General features: G+C 41.9%; 18 non-coding genes across 18 annotated transcripts; all 18 read right to left on the bottom strand.

Annotated features, from left to right (window-relative positions):
- Nucleotides 1–577: 577 nt before the first annotated feature.
- Nucleotides 578–651, bottom strand: Trnan-guu (transfer RNA asparagine (anticodon GUU)). Its single transcript has one exon. It is a non-coding gene; the product is annotated as a tRNA-Asn (tRNA).
- Nucleotides 652–1383: 732 nt separating this feature from the next.
- Nucleotides 1384–1457, bottom strand: Trnan-guu (transfer RNA asparagine (anticodon GUU)). Its single transcript has one exon. It is a non-coding gene; the product is annotated as a tRNA-Asn (tRNA).
- Nucleotides 1458–1874: 417 nt separating this feature from the next.
- Trnae-uuc (transfer RNA glutamic acid (anticodon UUC)) lies at nucleotides 1875–1946 on the bottom strand. Its single transcript has one exon. It is a non-coding gene; the product is annotated as a tRNA-Glu (tRNA).
- Nucleotides 1947–2189: 243 nt separating this feature from the next.
- Nucleotides 2190–2263, bottom strand: Trnan-guu (transfer RNA asparagine (anticodon GUU)). Its single transcript has one exon. It is a non-coding gene; the product is annotated as a tRNA-Asn (tRNA).
- A 417-nt stretch (nucleotides 2264–2680) lies between these two features.
- On the bottom strand, nucleotides 2681–2752 carry Trnae-uuc (transfer RNA glutamic acid (anticodon UUC)). Its single transcript has one exon. It is a non-coding gene; the product is annotated as a tRNA-Glu (tRNA).
- Nucleotides 2753–2995: 243 nt separating this feature from the next.
- On the bottom strand, nucleotides 2996–3069 carry Trnan-guu (transfer RNA asparagine (anticodon GUU)). Its single transcript has one exon. It is a non-coding gene; the product is annotated as a tRNA-Asn (tRNA).
- Nucleotides 3070–3486: 417 nt separating this feature from the next.
- Nucleotides 3487–3558, bottom strand: Trnae-uuc (transfer RNA glutamic acid (anticodon UUC)). Its single transcript has one exon. It is a non-coding gene; the product is annotated as a tRNA-Glu (tRNA).
- A 243-nt stretch (nucleotides 3559–3801) lies between these two features.
- Nucleotides 3802–3875, bottom strand: Trnan-guu (transfer RNA asparagine (anticodon GUU)). The gene has a single exon. It is a non-coding gene; the product is annotated as a tRNA-Asn (tRNA).
- Nucleotides 3876–4292: 417 nt separating this feature from the next.
- Trnae-uuc (transfer RNA glutamic acid (anticodon UUC)) lies at nucleotides 4293–4364 on the bottom strand. The gene has a single exon. It is a non-coding gene; the product is annotated as a tRNA-Glu (tRNA).
- A 243-nt stretch (nucleotides 4365–4607) lies between these two features.
- On the bottom strand, nucleotides 4608–4681 carry Trnan-guu (transfer RNA asparagine (anticodon GUU)). The gene has a single exon. It is a non-coding gene; the product is annotated as a tRNA-Asn (tRNA).
- A 732-nt stretch (nucleotides 4682–5413) lies between these two features.
- Trnan-guu (transfer RNA asparagine (anticodon GUU)) lies at nucleotides 5414–5487 on the bottom strand. The gene has a single exon. It is a non-coding gene; the product is annotated as a tRNA-Asn (tRNA).
- A 732-nt stretch (nucleotides 5488–6219) lies between these two features.
- Trnan-guu (transfer RNA asparagine (anticodon GUU)) lies at nucleotides 6220–6293 on the bottom strand. The gene has a single exon. It is a non-coding gene; the product is annotated as a tRNA-Asn (tRNA).
- A 2029-nt stretch (nucleotides 6294–8322) lies between these two features.
- Nucleotides 8323–8394, bottom strand: Trnae-uuc (transfer RNA glutamic acid (anticodon UUC)). Its single transcript has one exon. It is a non-coding gene; the product is annotated as a tRNA-Glu (tRNA).
- Nucleotides 8395–9128: 734 nt separating this feature from the next.
- Nucleotides 9129–9200, bottom strand: Trnae-uuc (transfer RNA glutamic acid (anticodon UUC)). The gene has a single exon. It is a non-coding gene; the product is annotated as a tRNA-Glu (tRNA).
- Nucleotides 9201–12352: 3152 nt separating this feature from the next.
- On the bottom strand, nucleotides 12353–12424 carry Trnae-uuc (transfer RNA glutamic acid (anticodon UUC)). The gene has a single exon. It is a non-coding gene; the product is annotated as a tRNA-Glu (tRNA).
- A 2346-nt stretch (nucleotides 12425–14770) lies between these two features.
- On the bottom strand, nucleotides 14771–14842 carry Trnae-uuc (transfer RNA glutamic acid (anticodon UUC)). Its single transcript has one exon. It is a non-coding gene; the product is annotated as a tRNA-Glu (tRNA).
- A 1540-nt stretch (nucleotides 14843–16382) lies between these two features.
- Nucleotides 16383–16454, bottom strand: Trnae-uuc (transfer RNA glutamic acid (anticodon UUC)). The gene has a single exon. It is a non-coding gene; the product is annotated as a tRNA-Glu (tRNA).
- Nucleotides 16455–17994: 1540 nt separating this feature from the next.
- Trnae-uuc (transfer RNA glutamic acid (anticodon UUC)) lies at nucleotides 17995–18066 on the bottom strand. The gene has a single exon. It is a non-coding gene; the product is annotated as a tRNA-Glu (tRNA).
- Between the last annotated feature and the right edge of the window lie 284 nt (nucleotides 18067–18350).

Below are 18350 nucleotides of genomic sequence, written 5' to 3' on the forward strand. Positions count from 1 at the left end.
TATTAGAAGATGTGGACACTGGGATGTACATGAAGATAAATCTAGGACTTTAGATGCATGTATTTTACTTCTGACTGTACGCATGACATATGTATACTTCTTGATGTGAACTCACTTTCCTGTGAGATGAATTAATTGTTCCAAAGCCAGGAATTTATTCCTATGACGTAAACTGCATGCCTTTTACTTTTGACTTTGCACGTGACTAATATATACTTCTTGAAATTGAACTCAATTTCTTGTCAGATGGTAAAAGAATTTGTTCCAATGCCGGGAATGGAACCCGGGCCGCCTGGGTGAAAGCCAGGAATCCTAACCACTAGACCACATTGGAAGCTGATATTTTACAGGCATTGTTGAAGGACTGAATGCTGGCTGTATTCCTGCCGTCTTTGTGCACAGAGTTCTTGTGCATGAGAATGACGACCTGACATTAATGAATACATGTATATCAAGTGTGTTAGAGACTTGTTTAAACTGATATATCGTATTGTAGCATGTATTTGCGTCAACTACAAACATCTGTAAAATCCAAAAGAGCGAAATATCAAGTACTGATGTTTACAAAAAGCAAGTGCGTCCCTGGGTGGGCTTGAACCACCAACCTTTCGGTTAACAGCCGAACGCGCTAACCGATTGCGCCACAGAGACGGAACTGACGAGATGGGGCTCACTTTAAGATGTGACTGATGTGGTGGAAGTTATGTGCCCTTGCCGAGGGAAACGTCTGGTGGTGTGTTTCAACAACTGTTGTGTAAGGGGTGGGATAGTCTTGCGCAATGACACATTGGCTTACCTGATGTATTTATTGGAAGATGTGGACACTGGGATGTACATGAAGATAAATCTAGGACTTTAGATGCATGTATTTTACTTCTGACTGTACGCATGACATATGTATACTTCTTGATGTGAACTCACTTTCTTGTGAGATGAATTAATTGTTCCAAAGCCAGGAATTTATTCCTATGTCGTAAACTGCATGCCTTTTACTTTTGACTTTGCACGTGAGTAATATATACTTCTTGAAATTGAACTCAATTTCTTGTCAGATGGTAAAAGAATTTGTTCCAATGCCGGGAATGGAACCCGAGCCGCCTGGGTGAAAGCCAGGAATCCTAACCACTAGACCACATTGGAAGCTGATATTTTACAGGCAATGTTGAAGGACTGAATGCTGGCTGTATTCCTGCCGTCTTTGTGCACAGAGTTCTTGTGCATGAGAATGACGACCTGACATTAATGAATACATGTATATCAAGTGTGTTAGAGACTTGTTTAAACTGATATATCGTATTGTAGCATGTATTTGCGTCAACTACAAACATCTGTAAAATCCAAAAGAGCGAAATATCAAGTACTGATGTTTACAAAAAGCAAGTGCGTCCCTGGGTGGGCTTGAACCACCAACCTTTCGGTTAACAGCCGAACGCGCTAACCGATTGCGCCACAGAGACGGAACTGACGAGATGGGGCTCACTTTAAGATGTGACTGATGTGGTGGAAGTTATGTGCCCTTGCCGAGGGAAGCGTCTGGTGGTGTGTTTCAACAACTGTTGTGTAAGGGGTGGGATAGTCTTGCGCAATGACACATTGGCTTACCTGATGTATTTATTGGAAGATGTGGACACTGGGATGTACATGAAGATAAATCTATGACTTTAGATGCATGTATTTTACTTCTGACTGTACGCATGACATATGTATACTTCTTGATGTGAACTCACTTTCTTGTGAGATGAATTAATTGTTCCAAAGCCAGGAATTTATTCCTATGACGTAATATGCATGCCTTTTACTTTTGACTTTGCACGTGACTAATATATACTTCTTGAAATTGAACTCAATTTCTTGTCAGATGGTAAAAGAATTTGTTCCAATGCCGGGAATCGAACCCGGGCCGCCTGGGTGAAAGCCAGGAATCCTAACCACTAGACCACATTGGAAGCTGATATTTTACAGGCAATGTTGAAGGACTGAATGCTGGCTGTATTCCTGCCGTCTTTGTGCACAGAGTTCTTGTGCATGAGAATGACGACCTGACATTAATGAATACATGTATATCAAGTGTGTTAGAGACTTGTTTAAACTGATATATCGTATTGTAGCATGTATTTGCGTCAACTACAAACATCTGTAAAATCCAAAAGAGCGAAATATCAAGTACTGATGTTTACAAAAAGCAAGTGCGTCCCTGGGTGGGCTTGAACCACCAACCTTTCGGTTAACAGCCGAACGCGCTAACCGATTGCGCCACAGAGACGGAACTGACGAGATGGGGCTCACTTTAAGATGTGACTGATGTGGTGGAAGTTATGTGCCCTTGCCGAGGGAAGCGTCTGGTGGTGTGTTTCAACAACTGTTGTGTAAGGGGTGGGATAGTCTTGCACAATGACACATTGGCTTACCTGATGTATGTATTGGAAGATGTGGACACTGGGATGTACATGAAGATAAATCTAGGACTTTAGATGCATGTATTTTACTTCTGACTGTACGCATGACATATGTATACTTCTTGATGTGAACTCACTTTCCTGTGAGATGAATTAATTGTTCCAAAGCCAGGAATTTATTCCTATGACGTAAACTGCATGCCTTTTACTTTTGACTTTGCACGTGACTAATATATACTTCTTGAAATTGAACTCAATTTCTTGTCAGATGGTAAAAGAATTTGTTCCAATGCCGGGAATCGAACCCGGGCCGCCTGGGTGAAAGCCAGGAATCCTAACCACTAGACCACATTGGAAGCTGATATTTTACAGGCAATGTTGAAGGACTGAATGCTGGCTGTATTCCTGCCGTCTTTGTGCACAGAGTTCTTGTGCATGAGAATGACGACCTGACATTAATGAATACATGTATATCAAGTGTGTTAGAGACTTGTTTAAACTGATATATCGTATTGTAGCATGTATTTGCGTCAACTACAAACATCTGTAAAATCCAAAAGAGCGAAATATCAAGTACTGATGTTTACAAAAAGCAAGTGCGTCCCTGGGTGGGCTTGAACCACCAACCTTTCGGTTAACAGCCGAACGCGCTAACCGATTGCGCCACAGAGACGGAACTGACGAGATGGGGCTCACTTTAAGATGTGACTGATGTGGTGGAAGTTATGTGCCCTTGCCGAGGGAAGCGTCTGGTGGTGTGTTTCAACAACTGTTGTGTAAGGGGTGGGATAGTCTTGCACAATGACACATTGGCTTACCTGATGTATGTATTGGAAGATGTGGACACTGGGATGTACATGAAGATAAATCTAGGACTTTAGATGCATGTATTTTACTTCTGACTGTACGCATGACATATGTATACTTCTTGATGTGAACTCACTTTCCTGTGAGATGAATTAATTGTTCCAAAGCCAGGAATTTATTCCTATGACGTAATATGCATGCCTTTTACTTTTGACTTTGCACGTGACTAATATATACTTCTTGAAATTGAACTCAATTTCTTGTCAGATGGTAAAAGAATTTGTTCCAATGCCGGGAATCGAACCCGGGCCGCCTGGGTGAAAGCCAGGAATCCTAACCACTAGACCACATTGGAAGCTGATATTTTACAGGCAATGTTGAAGGACTGAATGCTGGCTGTATTCCTGCCGTCTTTGTGCACAGAGTTCTTGTGCATGAGAATGACGACCTGACATTAATGAATACATGTATATCAAGTGTGTTAGAGACTTGTTTAAACTGATATATCGTATTGTAGCATGTATTTGCGTCAACTACAAACATCTGTAAAATCCAAAAGAGCGAAATATCAAGTACTGATGTTTACAAAAAGCAAGTGCGTCCCTGGGTGGGCTTGAACCACCAACCTTTCGGTTAACAGCCGAACGCGCTAACCGATTGCGCCACAGAGACGGAACTGACGAGATGGGGCTCACTTTAAGATGTGACTGATGTGGTGGAAGTTATGTGCCCTTGCCGAGGGAAGCGTCTGGTGGTGTGTTTCAACAACTGTTGTGTAAGGGGTGGGATAGTCTTGCACAATGACACATTGGCTTACCTGATGTATGTATTAGAAGATGTGGACACTGGGATGTACATGAAGATAAATCTAGGACTTTAGATGCATGTATTTTACTTCTGACTGTACGCATGACATATGTATACTTCTTGATGTGAACTCACTTTCCTGTGAGATGAATTAATTGTTCCAAAGCCAGGAATTTATTCCTATGACGTAATATGCATGCCTTTTACTTTTGACTTTGCACGTGACTAATATATACTTCTTGAAATTGAACTCAATTTCTTGTCAGATGGTAAAAGAATTTGTTCCAATGCCGGGAATCGAACCCGGGCCGCCTGGGTGAAAGCCAGGAATCCTAACCACTAGACCACATTGGAAGCTGATATTTTACAGGCATTGTTGAAGGACTGAATGCTGGCTGTATTCCTGCCGTCTTTGTGCACAGAGTTCTTGTGCATGAGAATGACGACCTGACATTAATGAATACATGTATATCAAGTGTGTTAGAGACTTGTTTAAACTGATATATCGTATTGTAGCATGTATTTGCGTCAACTACAAACATCTGTAAAATCCAAAAGAGCGAAATATCAAGTACTGATGTTTACAAAAAGCAAGTGCGTCCCTGGGTGGGCTTGAACCACCAACCTTTCGGTTAACAGCCGAACGCGCTAACCGATTGCGCCACAGAGACGGAACTGACGAGATGGGGCTCACTTTAAGATGTGACTGATGTGGTGGAAGCTATGTGCCTTTGCCGAGGGAAACGTCTGGTGGTGTGTTTCAACAACTGTTGTGTAAGGGGTGGGATAGTCTTGCGCAATGACACATTGGCTTACCTGATGTATTTATTGGAAGATGTGGACACTGGGATGTACATGAAGATAAATCTAGGACTTTAGATGCATGTATTTTACTTCTGACTGTACGCATGACATATGTATACTTCTTGATGTGAACTCACTTTCTTGTGAGATGAATTAATTGTTCCAAAGCCAGGAATTTATTCCTATGACGTAAACTGCATGCCTTTTACTTTTGACTTTGCACGTGAGTAATATATACTTCTTGAAATTGAACTCAATTTCTTGTCAGATGGTAAAAGAATTTGTTCCAATGCCGGGAATGGAACCCGGGCCGCCTGGGTGAAAGCCAGGAATCCTAACCACTAGACCACATTGGAAGCTGATATTTTACAGGCAATGTTGAAGGACTGAATGCTGGCTGTATTCCTGCCGTCTTTGTGCACAGAGTTCTTGTGCATGAGAATGACGACCTGACATTAATGAATACATGTATATCAAGTGTGTTAGAGACTTGTTTAAACTGATATATCGTATTGTAGCATGTATTTGCGTCAACTACAAACATCTGTAAAATCCAAAAGAGCGAAATATCAAGTACTGATGTTTACAAAAAGCAAGTGCGTCCCTGGGTGGGCTTGAACCACCAACCTTTCGGTTAACAGCCGAACGCGCTAACCGATTGCGCCACAGAGACGGAACTGACGAGATGGGGCTCACTTTAAGATGTGACTGATGTGGTGGAAGTTATGTGCCCTTGCCGAGGGAAGCGTCTGGTGGTGTGTTTCAACAACTGTTGTGTAAGGGGTGGGATAGTCTTGCACAATGACACATTGGCTTACCTGATGTATGTATTGGAAGATGTGGACACTGGGATGTACATGAAGATAAATCTAGGACTTTAGATGCATGTATTTTACTTCTGACTGTACGCATGACATATGTATACTTCTTGATGTGAACTCACTTTCTTGTGAGATGAATTAATTGTTCCAAAGCCAGGAATTTATTCCTATGACGTAAACTGCATGCCTTTTACTTTTGACTTTTCACGTGAGTAATATATACTTCTTGAAATTGAACTCAATTTCTTGTCAGATGGTAAAAGAATTTGTTCCAATGCCGGGAATGGAACCCGGGCCGCCTGGGTGAAAGCCAGGAATCCTAACCACTAGACCACATTGGAAGCTGATATTTTACAGGCAATGTTGAAGGACTGAATGCTGGCTGTATTCCTGCCGTCTTTGTGCACAGAGTTCTTGTGCATGAGAATGACGACCTGACATTAATGAATACATGTATATCAAGTGTGTTAGAGACTTGTTTAAACTGATATATCGTATTGTAGCATGTATTTGCGTCAACTACAAACATCTGTAAAATCCAAAAGAGCGAAATATCAAGTACTGATGTTTACAAAAAGCAAGTGCGTCCCTGGGTGGGCTTGAACCACCAACCTTTCGGTTAACAGCCGAACGCGCTAACCGATTGCGCCACAGAGACGGAACTGACGAGATGGGGCTCACTTTAAGATGTGACTGATGTGGTGGAAGTTATGTGCCCTTGCCGAGGGAAACGTCTGGTGGTGTGTTTCAACAACTGTTGTGTAAGGGGTGGGATAGTCTTGCGCAATGACACATTGGCTTACCTGATGTATATATTGGAAGATGTGGACACTGGGATGTACATGAAGATAAATCTAGGACTTTAGATGCATGTATTTTACTTCTGACTGTACGCATGACATATGTATACTTCTTGATGTGAACTCACTTTCTTGTGAGATGAATTAATTGTTCCAAAGCCAGGAATTTATTCCTATGACGTAAACTGCATGCCTTTTACTTTTGACTTTGCACGTGAGTAATATATACTTCTTGAAATTGAACTCAATTTCTTGTCAGATGGTAAAAGAATTTGTTCCAATGCCGGGAATGGAACCCGGGCCGCCTGGGTGAAAGCCAGGAATCCTAACCACTAGACCACATTGGAAGCTGATATTTTACAGGCAATGTTGAAGGACTGAATGCTGGCTGTATTCCTGCCGTCTTTGTGCACAGAGTTCTTGTGCATGAGAATGACGACCTGACATTAATGAATACATGTATATCAAGTGTGTTAGAGACTTGTTTAAACTGATATATCGTATTGTAGCATGTATTTGCGTCAACTACAAACATCTGTAAAATCCAAAAGAGCGAAATATCAAGTACTGATGTTTACAAAAAGCAAGTGCGTCCCTGGGTGGGCTTGAACCACCAACCTTTCGGTTAACAGCCGAACGCGCTAACCGATTGCGCCACAGAGACGGAACTGACGAGATGGGGCTCACTTTAAGATGTGACTGATGTGGTGGAAGTTATGTGCCCTTGCCGAGGGAAGCGTCTGGTGGTGTGTTTCAACAACTGTTGTGTAAGGGGTGGGATAGTCTTGCACAATGACACATTGGCTTACCTGATGTATGTATTGGAAGATGTGGACACTGGGATGTACATGAAGATAAATCTAGGACTTTAGATGCATGTATTTTACTTCTGACTGTACGCATGACATATGTATACTTCTTGATGTGAACTCACTTTCTTGTGAGATGAATTAATTGTTCCAAAGCCAGGAATTTATTCCTATGACGTAAACTGCATGCCTTTTACTTTTGACTTTGCACGTGACTAATATATACTTCTTGAAATTGAACTCAATTTCTTGTCAGATGGTAAAAGAATTTGTTCCAATGCCGGGAATGGAACCCGGGCCGCCTGGGTGAAAGCCAGGAATCCTAACCACTAGACCACATTGGAAGCTGATATTTTACAGGCAATGTTGAAGGACTGAATGCTGGCTGTATTCCTGCCGTCTTTGTGCACAGAGTTCTTGTGCATGAGAATGACGACCTGACCTTAATGAATACATGTATATCAAGTGTGTTAGAGACTTGTTTAAACTGATATATCGTATTGTAGCATGTATTTGCGTCAACTACAAACATCTGTAAAATCCAAAAGAGCGAAATATCAAGTACTGATGTTTACAAAAAGCAAGTGCGTCCCTGGGTGGGCTTGAACCACCAACCTTTCGGTTAACAGCCGAACGCGCTAACCGATTGCGCCACAGAGACGGAACTGACGAGATGGGGCTCACTTTAAGATGTGACTGATGTGGTGGAAGTTATGTGCCCTTGCCGAGGGAAGCGTCTGGTGGTGTGTTTCAACAACTGTTGTGTAAGGGGTGGGATAGTCTTGCACAATGACACATTGGCTTACCTGATGTATGTATTGGAAGATGTGGACACTGGGATGTACATGAAGATAAATCTAGGACTTTAGATGCATGTATTTTACTTCTGACTGTACGCATGACATATGTATACTTCTTGATGTGAACTCACTTTCTTGTGAGATGAATTAATTGTTCCAAAGCCAGGAATTTATTCCTATGACGTAAACTGCATGCCTTTTACTTTTGACTTTGCACGTGACTAATATATACTTCTTGAAATTGAACTCAATTTCTTGTCAGATGGTAAAAGAATTTGTTCCAATGCCGGGAATCGAACCCGGGCCGCCTGGGTGAAAGCCAGGAATCCTAACCACTAGACCACATTGGAAGCTGATATTTTACAGGCAATGTTGAAGGACTGAATGCTGGCTGTATTCCTGCCGTCTTTGTGCACAGAGTTCTTGTGCATGAGAATGACGACCTGACATTAATGAATACATGTATATCAAGTGTGTTAGAGACTTGTTTAAACTGATATATCGTATTGTAGCATGTATTTGCGTCAACTACAAACATCTGTAAAATCCAAAAGAGCGAAATATCAAGTACTGATGTTTACAAAAAGCAAGTGCGTCCCTGGGTGGGCTTGAACCACCAACCTTTCGGTTAACAGCCGAACGCGCTAACCGATTGCGCCACAGAGACGGAACTGACGAGATGGGGCTCACTTTAAGATGTGACTGATGTGGTGGAAGTTATGTGCCCTTGCCGAGGGAAGCGTCTGGTGGTGTGTTTCAACAACTGTTGTGTAAGGGGTGGGATAGTCTTGCACAATGACACATTGGCTTACCTGATGTATGTATTGGAAGATGTGGACACTGGGATGTACATGAAGATAAATCTAGGACTTTAGATGCATGTATTTTACTTCTGACTGTACGCATGACATATGTATACTTCTTGATGTGAACTCACTTTCTTGTGAGATGAATTAATTGTTCCAAAGCCAGGAATTTATTCCTATGACGTAATATGCATGCCTTTTACTTTTGACTTTGCACGTGACTAATATATACTTCTTGAAATTGAACTCAATTTCTTGTCAGATGGTAAAAGAATTTGTTCCAATGCCGGGAATCGAACCCGGGCCGCCTGGGTGAAAGCCAGGAATCCTAACCACTAGACCACATTGGAAGCTGATATTTTACAGGCAATGTTGAAGGACTGAATGCTGGCTGTATTCCTGCCGTCTTTGTGCGCAGAGTTCTTGTGCATGAGAATGACGACCTGACATTAATGAATACATGTATATCAAGTGTGTTAGAGACTTGTTTAAACTGATATATCGTATTGTAGCATGTATTTGCGTCAACTACAAACATCTGTAAAATCCAAAAGAGCGAAATATCAAGTACTGATGTTTACAAAAAGCAAGTGCGTCCCTGGGTGGGCTTGAACCACCAACCTTTCGGTTAACAGCCGAACGCGCTAACCGATTGCGCCACAGAGACGGAACTGACGAGATGGGGCTCACTTTAAGATGTGACTGATGTGGTGGAAGTTATGTGCCCTTGCCGAGGGAAACGTCTGGTGGTGTGTTTCAACAACTGTTGTGTAAGCGGTGGGATAGTCTTGCGCAAGGACACATTGGCTTACCTGATGTATGTATTGGAAGATGTGGACACTGGGATGTACATGAAGATAAATCTAGGACTTTAGATGCATGTATTTTACTTCTGACTGTACGCATGACATATGTATACTTCTTGATGTGAACTCACTTTCTTGTGAGATGAATTAATTGTTCCAAAGCCAGGAATTTATTCCTATGACGTAAACTGCATGCCTTTTACTTTTGACTTTGCACGTGACTAATATATACTTCTTGAAATTGAACTCAATTTCTTGTCAGATGGTAAAAGAATTTGTTCCAATGCCGGGAATGGAACCCGGGCCGCCTGGGTGAAAGCCAGGAATCCTAACCACTAGACCACATTGGAAGCTGATATTTTACAGGCAATGTTGAAGGACTGAATGCTGGCTGTATTCCTGCCGTCTTTGTGCACAGAGTTCTTGTGCATGAGAATGACGACCTGACATTAATGAATACATGTATATCAAGTGTGTTAGAGACTGGTTTAAACTGATATATCGTATTGTAGCATGTATTTGCGTCAACTACAAACATCTGTAAAATCCAAAAGAGCGAAATATCAAGTACTGATGTTTACAAAAAGCAAGTGCGTCCCTGGGTGGGCTTGAACCACCAACCTTTCGGTTAACAGCCGAACGCGCTAACCGATTGCGCCACAGAGACGGAACTGACGAGATGGGGCTCACTTTAAGATGTGACTGATGTGGTGGAAGTTATGTGCCCTTGCCGAGGGAAACGTCTGGTGGTGTGTTTCAACAACTGTTGTGTAAGGGGTGGGATAGTCTTGCGCAATGACACATTGGCTTACCTGATGTATTTATTGGAAGATGTGGACACTGGGATGTACATGAAGATAAATCTAGGACTTTAGATGCATGTATTTTACTTCTGACTGTACGCATGACATATGTATACTTCTTGATGTGAACTCACTTTCTTGTGAGATGAATTAATTGTTCCAAAGCCAGGAATTTATTCCTATGACGTAATATGCATGCCTTTTACTTTTGACTTTGCACGTGACTAATATATACTTCTTGAAATTGAACTCAATTTCTTGTCAGATGGTAAAAGAATTTGTTCCAATGCCGGGAATGGAACCCGGGCCGCCTGGGTGAAAGCCAGGAATCCTAACCACTAGACCACATTGGAAGCTGATATTTTACAGGCAATGTTGAAGGACTGAATGCTGGCTGTATTCCTGCCGTCTTTGTGCACAGAGTTCTTGTGCATGAGAATGACGACCTGACATTAATGAATACATGTATATCAAGTGTGTTAGAGACTTGTTTAAACTGATATATCGTATTGTAGCATGTATTTGCGTCAACTACAAACATCTGTAAAATCCAAAAGAGCGAAATATCAAGTACTGATGTTTACAAAAAGCAAGTGCGTCCCTGGGTGGGCTTGAACCACCAACCTTTCGGTTAACAGCCGAACGCGCTAACCGATTGCGCCACAGAGACGGAACTGACGAGATGGGGCTCACTTTAAGATGTGACTGATGTGGTGGAAGCTATGTGCCCTTGCCGAGGGAAACGTCTGGTGGTGTGTTTCAACAACTGTTGTGTAAGGGGTGGGATAGTCTTGCGCAATGACACATTGGCTTACCTGATGTATGTATTGGAAGATGTGGACACTGGGATGTACATGAAGATAAATCTAGGACTTTAGATGCATGTATTTTACTTCTGACTGTACGCATGACATATGTATACTTCTTGATGTGAACTCACTTTCCTGTGAGATGAATTAATTGTTCCAAAGCCAGGAATTTATTCCTATGACGTAATATGCATGCCTTTTACTTTTGACTTTGCACGTGACTAATATATACTTCTTGAAATTGAACTCAATTTCTTGTCAGATGGTAAAAGAATTTGTTCCAATGCCGGGAATGGAACCCGGGCCGCCTGGGTGAAAGCCAGGAATCCTAACCACTAGACCACATTGGAAGCTGATATTTTACAGGCAATGTTGAAGGACTGAATGCTGGCTGTATTCCTGCCGTCTTTGTGCACAGAGTTCTTGTGCATGAGAATGACGACCTGACATTAATGAATACATGTATATCAAGTGTGTTAGAGACTTGTTTAAACTGATATATCGTATTGTAGCATGTATTTGCGTCAACTACAAACATCTGTAAAATCCAAAAGAGCGAAATATCAAGTACTGATGTTTACAAAAAGCAAGTGCGTCCCTGGGTGGGCTTGAACCACCAACCTTTCGGTTAACAGCCGAACGCGCTAACCGATTGCGCCACAGAGACGGAACTGACGAGATGGGGCTCACTTTAAGATGTGACTGATGTGGTGGAAGTTATGTGCCCTTGCCGAGGGAAGCGTCTGGTGGTGTGTTTCAACAACTGTTGTGTAAGGGGTGGGATAGTCTTGCACAATGACACATTGGCTTACCTGATGTATGTATTGGAAGATGTGGACACTGGGATGTACATGAAGATAAATCTAGGACTTTAGATGCATGTATTTTACTTCTGACTGTACGCATGACATATGTATACTTCTTGATGTGAACTCACTTTCTTGTGAGATGAATTAATTGTTCCAAAGCCAGGAATTTATTCCTATGACGTAATATGCATGCCTTTTACTTTTGACTTTTCACGTGACTAATATATACTTCTTGAAATTGAACTCAATTTCTTGTCAGATGGTAAAAGAATTTGTTCCAATGCCGGGAATCGAACCCGGGCCGCCTGGGTGAAAGCCAGGAATCCTAACCACTAGACCACATTGGAAGCTGATATTTTACAGGCAATGTTGAAGGACTGAATGCTGGCTGTATTCCTGCCGTCTTTGTGCGCAGAGTTCTTGTGCATGAGAATGACGACCTGACATTAATGAATACATGTATATCAAGTGTGTTAGAGACTTGTTTAAACTGATATATCGTATTGTAGCATGTATTTGCGTCAACTACAAACATCTGTAAAATCCAAAAGAGCGAAATATCAAGTACTGATGTTTACAAAAAGCAAGTGCGTCCCTGGGTGGGCTTGAACCACCAACCTTTCGGTTAACAGCCGAACGCGCTAACCGATTGCGCCACAGAGACGGAACTGACGAGATGGGGCTCACTTTAAGATGTGACTGATGTGGTGGAAGTTATGTGCCCTTGCCGAGGGAAACGTCTGGTGGTGTGTTTCAACAACTGTTGTGTAAGCGGTGGGATAGTCTTGCGCAAGGACACATTGGCTTACCTGATGTATGTATTGGAAGATGTGGACACTGGGATGTACATGAAGATAAATCTAGGACTTTAGATGCATGTATTTTACTTCTGACTGTACGCATGACATATGTATACTTCTTGATGTGAACTCACTTTCTTGTGAGATGAATTAATTGTTCCAAAGCCAGGAATTTATTCCTATGACGTAAACTGCATGCCTTTTACTTTTGACTTTGCACGTGACTAATATATACTTCTTGAAATTGAACTCAATTTCTTGTCAGATGGTAAAAGAATTTGTTCCAATGCCGGGAATGGAACCCGGGCCGCCTGGGTGAAAGCCAGGAATCCTAACCACTAGACCACATTGGAAGCTGATATTTTACAGGCAATGTTGAAGGACTGAATGCTGGCTGTATTCCTGCCGTCTTTGTGCACAGAGTTCTTGTGCATGAGAATGACGACCTGACATTAATGAATACATGTATATCAAGTGTGTTAGAGACTTGTTTAAACTGATATATCGTATTGTAGCATGTATTTGCGTCAACTACAAACATCTGTAAAATCCAAAAGAGCGAAATATCAAGTACTGATGTTTACAAAAAGCAAGTGCGTCCCTGGGTGGGCTTGAACCACCAACCTTTCGGTTAACAGCCGAACGCGCTAACCGATTGCGCCACAGAGACGGAACTGACGAGATGGGGCTCACTTTAAGATGTGACTGATGTGGTGGAAGTTATGTGCCCTTGCCGAGGGAAACGTCTGGTGGTGTGTTTCAACAACTGTTGTGTAAGGGGTGGGATAGTCTTGCGCAATGACACATTGGCTTACCTGATGTATTTATTGGAAGATGTGGACACTGGGATGTACATGAAGATAAATCTAGGACTTTAGATGCATGTATTTTACTTCTGACTGTACGCATGACATATGTATACTTCTTGATGTGAACTCACTTTCTTGTGAGATGAATTAATTGTTCCAAAGCCAGGAATTTATTCCTATGACGTAATATGCATGCCTTTTACTTTTGACTTTGCACGTGACTAATATATACTTCTTGAAATTGAACTCAATTTCTTGTCAGATGGTAAAAGAATTTGTTCCAATGCCGGGAATCGAACCCAGGCCGCCTGGGTGAAAGCCAGGAATCCTAACCACTAGACCACATTGGAAGCTGATATTTTACAGGCAATGTTGAAGGACTGAATGCTGGCTGTATTCCTGCCGTCTTTGTGCACAGAGTTCTTGTGCATGAGAATGACGACCTGACATTAATGAATACATGTATATCAAGTGTGTTAGAGACTTGTTTAAACTGATATATCGTATTGTAGCATGTATTTGCGTCAACTACAAACATCTGTAAAATCCAAAAGAGCGAAATATCAAGTACTGATGTTTACAAAAAGCAAGTGCGTCCCTGGGTGGGCTTGAACCACCAACCTTTCGGTTAACAGCCGAACGCGCTAACCGATTGCGCCACAGAGACGGAACTGACGAGATGGGGCTCACTTTAAGATGTGACTGATGTGGTGGAAGCTATGTGCCCTTGCCGAGGGAAACGTCTGGTGGTGTGTTTCAACAACTGTTGTGTAAGGGGTGGGATAGTCTTGCGCAATGACACATTGGCTTACCTGATGTATGTATTGGAAGATGTGGACACTGGGATGTACATGAAGATAAATCTAGGACTTTAGATGCATGTATTTTACTTCTGACTGTACGCATGACATATGTATACTTCTTGATGTGAACTCACTTTCCTGTGAGATGAATTAATTGTTCCAAAGCCAGGAATTTATTCCTATGACGTAATATGCATGCCTTTTACTTTTGACTTTGCACGTGACTAATATATACTTCTTGAAATTGAACTCAATTTCTTGTCAGATGGTAAAAGAATTTGTTCCAATGCCGGGAATCGAACCCGGGCCGCCTGGGTGAAAGCCAGGAATCCTAACCACTAGACCACATTGGAAGCTGATATTTTACAGGCAATGTTGAAGGACTGAATGCTGGCTGTATTCCTGCCGTCTTTGTGCACAGAGTTCTTGTGCATGAGAATGACGACCTGACATTAATGAATACATGTATATCAAGTGTGTTAGAGACTTGTTTAAACTGATATATCGTATTGTAGCATGTATTTGCGTCAACTACAAACATCTGTAAAATCCAAAAGAGCGAAATATCAAGTACTGATGTTTACAAAAAGCAAGTGCGTCCCTGGGTGGGCTTGAACCACCAACCTTTCGGTTAACAGCCGAACGCGCTAACCGATTGCGCCACAGAGACGGAACTGACGAGATGGGGCTCACTTTAAGATGTGACTGATGTGGTGGAAGTTATGTGCCCTTGCCGAGGGAAACGTCTGGTGGTGTGTTTCAACAACTGTTGTGTAAGCGGTGGGATAGTCTTGCGCAATGACACATTGGCTTACCTGATGTATGTATTGGAAGATGTGGACACTGGGATGTACATGAAGATAAATCTAGGACTTTAGATGCATGTATTTTACTTCTGACTGTACGCATGACATATGTATACTTCTTGATGTGAACTCACTTTCTTGTGAGATGAATTAATTGTTCCAAAGCCAGGAATTTATTCCAATGACGTAAACTGCATGCCTTTTACTTTTGACTTTGCACGTGAGTAATATATACTTCTTGAAATTGAACTCAATTTCTTGTCAGATGGTAAAAGAATTTGTTCCAATGCCGGGAATGGAACCCGGGCCGCCTGGGTGAAAGCCAGGAATCCTAACCACTAGACCACACTGGAACCTGATATTTTACAGGCAATGTTGAAGGACTGAATGCTGGCTGTATTCCTGCCGTCTTTGTGCACAGAGTTCTTGTGCATGAGAATGACGACCTGACATTAATGAATACATGTATATCAAGTGTGTTAGAGACTTGTTTAAACTGATATATCGTATTGTAGCATGTATTTGCGTCAACTACAAACATCTGTAAAATCCAAAAGAGCGAAATATCAAGTACTGATGTTTACAAAAAGCAAGTGCGTCCCTGGGTGGGCTTGAACCACCAACCTTTCGGTTAACAGCCGAACGCGCTAACCGATTGCGCCACAGAGACGGAACTGACGAGATGGGGCTCACTTTAAGATGTGACTGATGTGGTGGAAGTTATGTGCCCTTGCCGAGGGAAACGTCTGGTGGTGTGTTTCAACAACTGTTGTGTAAGGGGTGGGATAGTCTTGCACAATGACACATTGGCTTACCTGATGTATTTATTGGAAGATGTGGACACTGGGATGTACATGAAGATAAATCTAGGACTTTAGATGCATGTATTTTACTTCTGACTGTACGCATGACATATGTATACTTCTTGATGTGAACTCACTTTCTTGTGAGATGAATTAATTGTTCCAAAGCCAGGAATTTATTCCTATGACGTAAACTGCATGCCTTTTACTTTTGACTTTGCACGTGACTAATATATACTTCTTGAAATTGAACTCAATTTCTTGTCAGATGGTAAAAGAATTTGTTCCAATGCCGGGAATCGAACCCGGGCCGCCTGGGTGAAAGCCAGGAATCCTAACCACTAGACCACATTGGAAGCTGATATTTTACAGGCAATGTTGAAGGACTGAATGCTGGCTGTATTCCTGCCGTCTTTGTGCACAGAGTTCTTGTGCATGAGAATGACGACCTGACATTAATGAATACATGTATATCAAGTGTGTTAGAGACTTGTTTAAACTGATATATCGTATTGTAGCATGTATTTGCGTCAACTACAAACATCTGTAAAATCCAAAAGAGCGAAATATCAAGTACTGATGTTTACAAAAAGCAAGTGCGTCCCTGGGTGGGCTTGAACCACCAACCTTTCGGTTAACAGCCGAACGCGCTAACCGATTGCGCCACAGAGACGGAACTGACGAGATGGGGCTCACTTTAAGATGTGACTGATGTGGTGGAAGTTATGTGCCCTTGCCGAGGGAAACGTCTGGTGGTGTGTTTCAACAACTGTTGTGTAAGGGGTGGGATAGTCTTGCGCAATGACACATTGGCTTACCTGATGTATTTATTGGAAGATGTGGACACTGGGATGTACATGAAGATAAATCTAGGACTTTAGATGCATGTATTTTACTTCTGACTGTACGCATGACATATGTATACTTCTTGATGTGAACTCACTTTCTTGTGAGATGAATTAATTGTTCCAAAGCCAGGAATTTATTCCTATGACGTAATATGCATGCCTTTTACTTTTGACTTTGCACGTGACTAATATATACTTCTTGAAATTGAACTCAATTTCTTGTCAGATGGTAAAAGAATTTGTTCCAATGCCGGGAATGGAACCCGGGCCGCCTGGGTGAAAGCCAGGAATCCTAACCACTAGACCACATTGGAAGCTGATATTTTACAGGCAATGTTGAAGGACTGAATGCTGGCTGTATTCCTGCCGTCTTTGTGCACAGAGTTCTTGTGCATGAGAATGACGACCTGACATTAATGAATACATGTATATCAAGTGTGTTAGAGACTTGTTTAAACTGATATATCGTATTGTAGCATGTATTTGCGTCAACTACAAACATCTGTAAAATCCAAAAGAGCGAAATATCAAGTACTGATGTTTACAAAAAGCAAGTGCGTCCCTGGGTGGGCTTGAACCACCAACCTTTCGGTTAACAGCCGAACGCGCTAACCGATTGCGCCACAGAGACGGAACTGACGAGATGGGGCTCACTTTAAGATGTGACTGATGTGGTGGAAGTTATGTGCCCTTGCCGAGGGAAGCGTCTGGTGGTGTGTTTCAACAACTGTTGTGTAAGGGGTGGGATAGTCTTGCACAATGACACATTGGCTTACCTGATGTATGTATTGGAAAATGTGGACACTGGGATGTACATGAAGATAAATCTAGGACTTTAGATGCATGTATTTTACTTCTGACTGTACGCATGACATATGTATACTTCTTGATGTGAACTCACTTTCCTGTGAGATGAATTAATTGTTCCAAAGCCAGGAATTTATTCCTATGACGTAATATGCATGCCTTTTACTTTTGGCTTTGCACGTGACTAATATATACTTCTTGAAATTGAACTCAATTTCTTGTCAGATGGTAAAAGAATTTGTTCCAATGCCGGGAATCGAACCCGGGCCGCCTGGGTGAAAGCCAGGAATCCTAACCACTAGACCACATTGGAAGCTGATATTTTACAGGCAATGTTGAAGGACTGAATGCTGGCTGTATTCCTGCCGTCTTTGTGCACAGAGTTCTTGTGCATGAGAATGACGACCTGACATTAATGAATACATGTATATCAAGTGTGTTAGAGACTTGTTTAAACTGATATATCGTATTGTAGCATGTATTTGCGTCAACTACAAACATCTGTAAAATCCAAAAGAGCGAAATATCAAGTACTGATGTTTACAAAAAGCAAGTGCGTCCCTGGGTGGGCTTGAACCACCAACCTTTCGGTTAACA

The sequence above is a fragment of the Haliotis asinina genome, chromosome 3 (assembly GCF_037392515.1).
Source record: "Haliotis asinina isolate JCU_RB_2024 chromosome 3, JCU_Hal_asi_v2, whole genome shotgun sequence".
Classification (NCBI taxonomy): Eukaryota; Metazoa; Mollusca; class Gastropoda; order Lepetellida; family Haliotidae; genus Haliotis; species Haliotis asinina.